Below are 8,347 nucleotides of genomic sequence, written 5' to 3' on the forward strand. Positions count from 1 at the left end.
TTTCATTTTTGTTAGAGGCAAATAACCACATAAATGAGCTTTTAAAAAAAACGCGTATGTTATGTGATCTCTGATAACCTCCTAGGACATCCATATTCTCCCTTCCCCAGTCCCAATCCTATCACACAAGAGTTTAGTGGGGTTTTTCGGTTTTCGATTTTGTTTTTTAATCTGAGTCTCTTCATTCAAATACTTTTAGACGGCATAGAAGAGTAGAAACAAATGAATAAAATTCTTTTATGTTTTCTCTCATACTGAGATAAAAGTCTTGATATAAGTGAGATCTAAGGGCTATAAACGAGGTCTGCTCATATTTTCTGCTTCGAATAGAAATTTTTAGTAAAGAAATAACTTCTTACCTTTATAGAATAGCAAACTGAAAATAATTTTTAGAAAAATGGTCAAGCCTTTTAGTGGATAATGTGAAGGGAAAGAGATTTTTATAATCTATTTTTATATAGTAGATTATGAGTGCCTTTAGAGTCTACAGAGCATGTAATGCAAATGCCCACACTTTACAGGACAGGAACCTGACGCATAGGGAGGCAGAGTGACTTAGAGCAGGGCATAGGACTTTTCATTCCTGATTCCAGAATCTTCCCCAATACCCAAGACATCATGCACGAGTCTGTACTCTGGTTTAATGTCTGCATCCAATTGTCTGGACACTCACTTGCAACTTTTTTTTTGAATTTATTTTTTGCTGCATTGGGTCTTCGTTGCTGCACACTGGCTTTCTCTAGCTGTGGAGAAGGGGAGCTACTCTTCGTTGCGGTGTGCGGGCTTCTCATGGCGATGTCTCCTCTTGTGGCTCGCGGGCTCTCGGGCACAGGCTCAGTAGTTGTGGTGCACGGGCTTAGTTGCTCCGCAGCATGTGGGATCTTCCCGGACCAGGACTCGAACCTGCGTTCCCTGCACTGGCAGCAGGATTCTTAACCACTGCGCCACCAAGGAAGTCCCTCACTTGTATCTTTTAAGGAACCCCATTCAAAATGACCACCTTAGGAAGACCACAGATAAATCTAAATACTGAGTGGGTACTTGATGTAATTGAGAACTGTAAGCTCTTTCATTTCTACAAGTATCAGTATAATTTGGATCATGATCTACTTCTTTGTGATTTAATCTCACCAATTAGTAATACTTCATTATCTCTTTTGCTTGTAAGTAGTTAGGTAAGCTGGTGAAAATAAGCTAACATCTTTACTTTTGCAGGGTAAGAACAGAAACAATTGTATGTCTTTCATATCTCAGTGTCCCCAAATTTCCTGGACATTTTTCTCTCTTTGTGGCTATAAACAAGAGAAATAGTGTCTTGTTTATTCAGGTTTTTTGGATGGAGGGCGAAAGGGGAAATGGTTTCTGATGAAAAGTCAAGGTGATTAAGCTCCTTTTTTTCTCTGCAGCATTTCAAAATTGTCTCATAAAAACTGAGAATCTGAGTAACAAAGACAATGGCATGGAAGAGTCAGAATCTAGTAAATGAAACAATTTAAATATGGAAAAATCCATAAGACATAAAGAAAAAAGTGAATATTTTTTACATACATTTGTCATAGAAGAAGCTGATATTGTTTTAAATCTTCAGAGGTAAGAGACTAAATTCAGGACATAGAACTTTAAGAGTTTACATTTTCATGCTCATAAAGGTGATTGATTAAGTAAGGCTTAATTAACTTCTTTAACTCTGTTATAAAATAATGTTACCTGGCCACAGGGTACACTGATTAAGTATTAGTCACTGCTAATACGACCTATTTATTAATTTACCAATTTGTGATTAATGGAATTGATTACAAGGGTGAAAAGTTCCAATCAATTCAAAATTATATGGTCAAAGGGCCACTATAAAAAAAATAGACATCGTTCAAATATTTGTTTCTAACTGGGAATCTGATCATCTCTTAAAATAGTATTCAACTGGACTTGGTTTTCTGGCTGTAATAAGTAAGAAGAGTAGAAGTGTAGCTTCTGCTTTGCACTCCACTTCTCTGAAACTCTATTTCTCACCTAAAAGTTTAGGTAATCATACCTGCTCTATCACCTTCACAAAGTTATTCTGAGAGTCAAAGACATATGAAAGTTCTCTGCAAGATTATGATGGGATGACAATAATTAACACAAAGGGGAGACAATTTAGTAATGTAATGATCCTGACTCCGTAATTCATTGTTAGGTCTACAGAGCTATTATTGTTCGGCTGGACAAATCTGGTCTATCTGGGGCACTGTGCTGAGGATGGGATGGGGAACACAGCACCTGGGCACTTACTCCTGGATCATGCCCAGCTGGGCCTGGCAGACGTACATCCTCTTCATGGCGAAGGCATCGTAAGAGCACCAAGGCCCCAGAAAGACAAGGGGTGGCTCCTGGCTCTGATTCAGGCCTTAGGACTTCCTGGTCTGGCCCCTCTCCCAGGTGTGAAATGACATTAACAAAGAGTTGGAAATAGCATGTACAGTCACTGATGGTGTTTCCTCATAAGCAGCAAAGATGACATCAAAAAATAAGTAAGCAAAAGAGAAAAACCAGGCCCTACTTTAAAAACTATTTTCTCTTGATACTGTATACCAAAAATAGGATGATACTGTACCCCTCCCCCTCCCCCCCAAAAAAGAGTACTTGGTGGTAAAGAACTATGTTTTTGTCCCTGTCCCCATCGGAGACTTGCATTGGTCTTTAGCAAGCCTGTCTGAGTCAGCATTTGAGAAAGGAAATGGCTGCTTGAGCAGAACCAGCCTGAACTTTAACCATCTTTTGGGGCCACATCCCAGCTCAGGTGAGGTGCTCCTCCAGCTCTGGACTTGGATTGGTGCTCAGCTCTTCAGACAGTTCATACAACTCAAACCAAGAGAGAATCTGAGAGAGTAATGATTCATCACAGCCTGCTGCTCCCAAAATGTATTGAAAGGGTGGTGCCATAGGAAGTTGCTAATCGCCACCTGTTTTGGACCTGCGGCAACAGTGATTTCATGTGGTTCAAACTACCCTTTTGCTTTCTGCTGTTAGAAGTTTAGGATCGTGGTTTGCCGGGCTGCAGAAGCCCCTTTGAACTGGCAGTATGCTCCCACATTGTCTGAAGGTCCCCACTTCCTCAAAAGAAAAATAGGAACAAACTCTCTTCTTGGTGATTTCACTTGCAAATCCTTTATTTTGTTCTGATCCAACTCTGCCAAAGTTCATTGACTTCACCAACAGGAACTTCTGAAATGTCTGTTAGTTGGTGTCATAAACTGACCGTTTGTGTCCACCCCCCCCAACAAATTCATATATTGAAATCACATCCCCCGTGTGATGGTGTTAGCAGGTGAAGCCCTTGAGAGGTGGTTAGATCCTCAGAGTGAAGCCCTCTTGCATGCGATTCCTGCCCTTATAAAGGAGACCCCAGAGAGCCACCTGCCCCTTCCGCCATGTGAGGACACAGGACCACCATCTATGACCCAGGAACTGGGTCCTACCAGACCTGAATCTGCCAACACCTTGTTCTTGGACTTCTCAACCTCCAGAACTGTGAGAAAGAAATTTCTGTGGTTTCTAAGCCACCCAGTTGATGGTATTCGGTTGTAGCAGCCTGAACTAAGATGATATTGGGTGATGGTTAGGGTATGGACCCTGTAGCCAGAATGCCTGGGTTTGAAACACTTCCTATCTGTGTGGCCATGAGCAAGTTATATGTCCTCTCAGGGCTGCAGTTTCCCTCACCTGCAAAATGGTGATAAAATGTGAATAGTTTTTGGCTGTTATCATTATCTCACGCCCACAAGATGGAGGCCCTATTGTGAGGGCAATGCCCAGTGCAGTGTTGACCCACATCTTTAAATCTCTCTGGTCAGATGCTCACCGTTTTTGGCCACTAACTCACTAAAAGAATGTCAATTAGGGGCTTCCCTGGTGGCGCAGTGGCTGAGAGTCTGCCTGCCGATGCAGGGGACACGGGTTCGTGCCCCAGTCTGTGAGGATCCCACATGCCACGGAGCGGCTGGGCCCGTGAGCCATGGCCGCTGAGCCTGCGCATCCGGGGCCTGTGCTCCGCAACAGGAGAGGCCACAACGGTGAGAGGCCCACATACCGCAAAAAAAAAAAAAAAGAAAAAAAAAGAATGTCGATTAGTTCACATTCTTTATTTTCTCATTGTTCTGTCGCTTTCCGCAAAGTCGTTCATGTTTCCTGTCTTCTATGTCAATCTGACCTGAATGGCTTCTCCAGGGATTATTAACTTAAAGTCCATTTCTACGAGCTCATCTGGATGGCTTTTCCTCCAGCAGTCCCACAGATTCGCCCTCTGATCAACAGCTCTCCCTATTTCACACATCATTCTATTTTTTTAAACACACACACACACACACACACACACACACACACACACACACACAACTTACCAAGAAACTGGGTTACTTCTGCGTTGCTGTTGGGAGGATTGTGAAATGATACAGCCACTCTGGAAACCAGCTTGGGAATTTCTATATGAGCTGCTTCTTCAGTTTCTTATAAGCTGGGCCATTAACCAAAGTGACTATATTCAAAGACAGAAAAGAAAAGCCAAAGTCTGCGTTTGTCTGCTTTGACCACCCAGAATCCAAACCTTATGCTTTGCTAAATGGAATTTGTTCATATGGAAGATCAATTAATGTGCAGCATCTGTTTGGGACTTCTTGCTCTTCTGAATCAACTAACCAAAGTCCTGAGAGCTGCATTAAAACACATTCACCAGGTACAGGAATGGAAAAGTGTGGGCAGATCTTCCTTTCTTATGCAGTTTTTTTTCCAATTAATAATGCTGTTTTACCCCAAGAATACTTTTTCTTTCAGAGAGTTTTCAGTGACATGCATGAAATTAAATCCTGCAGCTTCCTTACTACCAGATGGCAGTGACACTTAATGCACATCCCTGTTCTCACACTATTCGTGGTCCAGATCTAGAGGTTGGACACAGCTCTTAGGAATGGACACATCAACAACCAGGTAACTCTGATCTTTATCAGATAAGTAAATGAAAGAGGCAAAAGCAAACCAGTAACAGCAAGAGAAAACAACAGAGGAAATGAATATAGCCATTCATTTCACTTAAGTTCTGAAAGTGAAAAGTATTAGTGTGATGTTTGCAAAAAATTAATAAACAGAAATTTCAATAAAGTTGGGAGACCAGAGAGGAGGCTCTCACACCCTGCGAGGATAGCAGAGCCCAACAGGGAGAAGAAAAATTTATCTTCTTTCCTGGCAAGAACTCAACCAATGAAACACCACGGGCTGTTTGTTTACCAGAGCCCTCCCAACTTCCTTTTTCCATCTATAAAAGTGTCCTCCTTCCCTTGCTGTGTGGGCACTTGTACAAACCCTGAATTGCAATTCTCTATTGATTCTAAATAAACCCATCTTTGTTGAAGAAATATCTGACTGTTTATTTGTTTCAGGTCAATATGTTCAAATGAAATATATACCTACACTGGTTTTAATTCTCAAAAGAAAAAAACCCTATTCATATTCATCCAACAACTGATTTCATGGTTGTCATTTTTTTTTTTTTTTAGCCTCAATGGGCGGCATGTGGGATCTTAGTTCCCCGACCAGGGATCGAACTGGTGCCCCTGCAGTGGAAGCACAGAGTCTTAACCACTGGACAGCCTCATGGCTGTCATTTCTGAAACATATAATAATGTGACTTAACTGATTTTGTATTCAAATTTATCTTAAATGACAAAAACTTAAAAATGATAATAATGTACTGCTTTTTGTAATTGTGCTACTGTTGACCATTTTGGCTTATTTTAGTACTGCTGATGCAATTGCACTAAACTGTAAACCAGAAGTTATTACTGAACATCATGCTTTATCAGATTGTCACCTATAAATAAACTGGGATTCGAAGTGGAGCTGCGGATTTTCTGAAAGAAACTAGTGCAAATATTTTAAGAGTTGCAAGTTGTTCCTAATGAAAAACTGAATAAGTAGGCTTTTGTTTCATTTGTTAATACTTTGGATAACATTTTATTTTTTGTCTTAAGTATGTTGTTTCTTACTCTCCTGCGTGTTTATTTCACAAATTGAGGACATATGACAGTGAGACCAAAGGAAAGCTAACTATCATAGTCTTTGGATCATTCCCTTTGCTATGATCATATATAAATAAAAGATATCGGTTTTACTTCTCACTTATTAATTGTACTTAATGAAAATTAGTTGGCTATGTCAGTATTTATTACCCACCTCTTTTGCCAGCTAGGTATGAGAAGGTATGTTTAACATATTTAAATCTTGATAACTTAATAAACAATAGAATATTGCATTGATGTATGATATTTAATATTTATTGTCCAAATCAAATTTCCTCTGTAAAATATATGGGTTATTTGGGGAAAAAAACTAATCATGCAATTACCATACAACTCAGCAGTTGTATTCCTGGGCATTTATCCCAGAGAAATGAAGACAACTTCACACAAAAACCTGTACATGAATGTTCATAGCACCTTTATTTGTTTTACCCACAAACTGAAAACAATCCAGATGCACTTCAATGGATGAATAACCAAGCTGTATGTCCATACCGTGGAATACTACTCAGTAAGAAATGAACTATGGACACATGCAACAATGTGGATGAATTTCAAGAGCATTCTGCTGAATGAAAAAGGCAATCCCCCAAAATAACATACAATAGGATTCCATTTATGCAGGATTCTTGAAATGACAAAATTACAGAAATGGAGAACAGATTAGTGATTGCCAGAGATTAAGGAGGGAGTGAGGGTGAGAGAAAAGTAGCAGCATGGGCAACTGAAGACTGGGAATCTTTCTTTATCTCGACTCTACCAATATATCCTAGTTATAATATTGTACTGTTAAGTGTTGCAAGATGTTACCATTGGGGGAACCTGGGTAAAGAGTACAGATGATCTCTGGGTATTATTTCTTACAACTGCATGTGAGTCAACAATTACCTCAAACATTTTAAAAAAGTTTAATTGAAAAAACAATTTGTGATTTAAAAAAATTTGTCCTTTTTATTTTTCCTTGGGATTAGGCTGTATGTCATATATGTACAGGTTGCAACGTGACCTTAACATAAAAGATACTTTTTAACTTATTATATTCTACATTCAGTCTCATTTTTAAAAAAGTGCTTTTAAACTGGGCACTTTGTTACATATAGATGAATATAAATCTATATAAATATAAACACATAGATTTCCTTTGACAATTTTGACCTACCTTTTGGTTTCAAAAGGTTCAAAGTTCTGCTATTGTTTCTCATATTTTTAACTTTTTTTTTGTCATTTATCTTAATACTTCAAAATCATAAAATGAGGAAGGGGCAAAGTTGTTTTTGTACAAAGCGGCTTTAAATACATTGGTATCCACAGTAGGTACTGACAGCGCCGTGTTGGAAGGGGAACAAAAAGTTCTCTAGCCAGTAAGCCTGGAATCTTTGCGTTGACCTTGAACTAGTCTCAACAGTCAACAGCGCTGGTAACGGTAATCCTGAGTGGGCCGGGACGCCGGGTGGGAGCGGTGCGAGCTGGGGCGCCGCGGCCCGGCTTTGAGCTGCTGGATCCCCGCGGTGCTTTTATAGCGGCCCCACGTGGTACAAATGGGAACTACAGGCATTCGGCGGCGTCCTCGGCCACTGGGCGGACAAGGGGCGGCCCCGCATTAGTCTGCATCCTGCGCCCAAGGAAGGAAAGCCCTGGAGAGGGGCCAGGACGATTTAACCCGGGAGATCGAGGCCTGGCCCTTTCCGCAGTGCACACGAGTGCAGGGGGCTGGGGTCACACTCGTCCTGGTGCCGCTCCAGTAAGCGGGTGACAGGCCACTTGTGCTTGGCAGGCAAGGGACCAGCCTCTGGAGTTTTCAGGGCGAAGGGACTTGGGGGAGGAGGAGAGTGAAGAGTTCATGGGAACTTTGAATATTCAGTTTTGGGAATTAATGCCAAACAGTCTTCCGAAACAGTCCGTGGTCCAGTTGCTGTCCATCTTCTGCAACCTGGGTATTGTGTTCCTTTAAATTTTATTTATTTTTTTCCTTATGGTGGTGTGAAAGGGCGTGGTTTAATGTGCCTCCTCCAGATCTGTTTCTCTCCCATTCTTCCCCATTTCACTAAGAGGCACCAGCTGACCACCCATGCCCTCAAGCCAAATCCTAGGAGTCTTCCTGAATTTCTCTCCCCTTCTCTGTCCATTATGAGCAAACCCTGTTGGTTCTACACTTCCAAACACATCCTTTTCTCTACTTCAGCACCACCTTCCTGATCCAAACCATTAATGTCTCTCTCAAAGCTTCCAAAGATTTCCCTCCACCCCTGGTAATCCGCATCCCCACTCACCTTGGCCATGCAAACACAATGACCTTC

Source organism: Hyperoodon ampullatus (genome assembly GCF_949752795.1).
Source record: "Hyperoodon ampullatus genome assembly, chromosome: 12".
NCBI classification, from domain to species: domain Eukaryota; kingdom Metazoa; phylum Chordata; class Mammalia; order Artiodactyla; family Ziphiidae; genus Hyperoodon; species Hyperoodon ampullatus.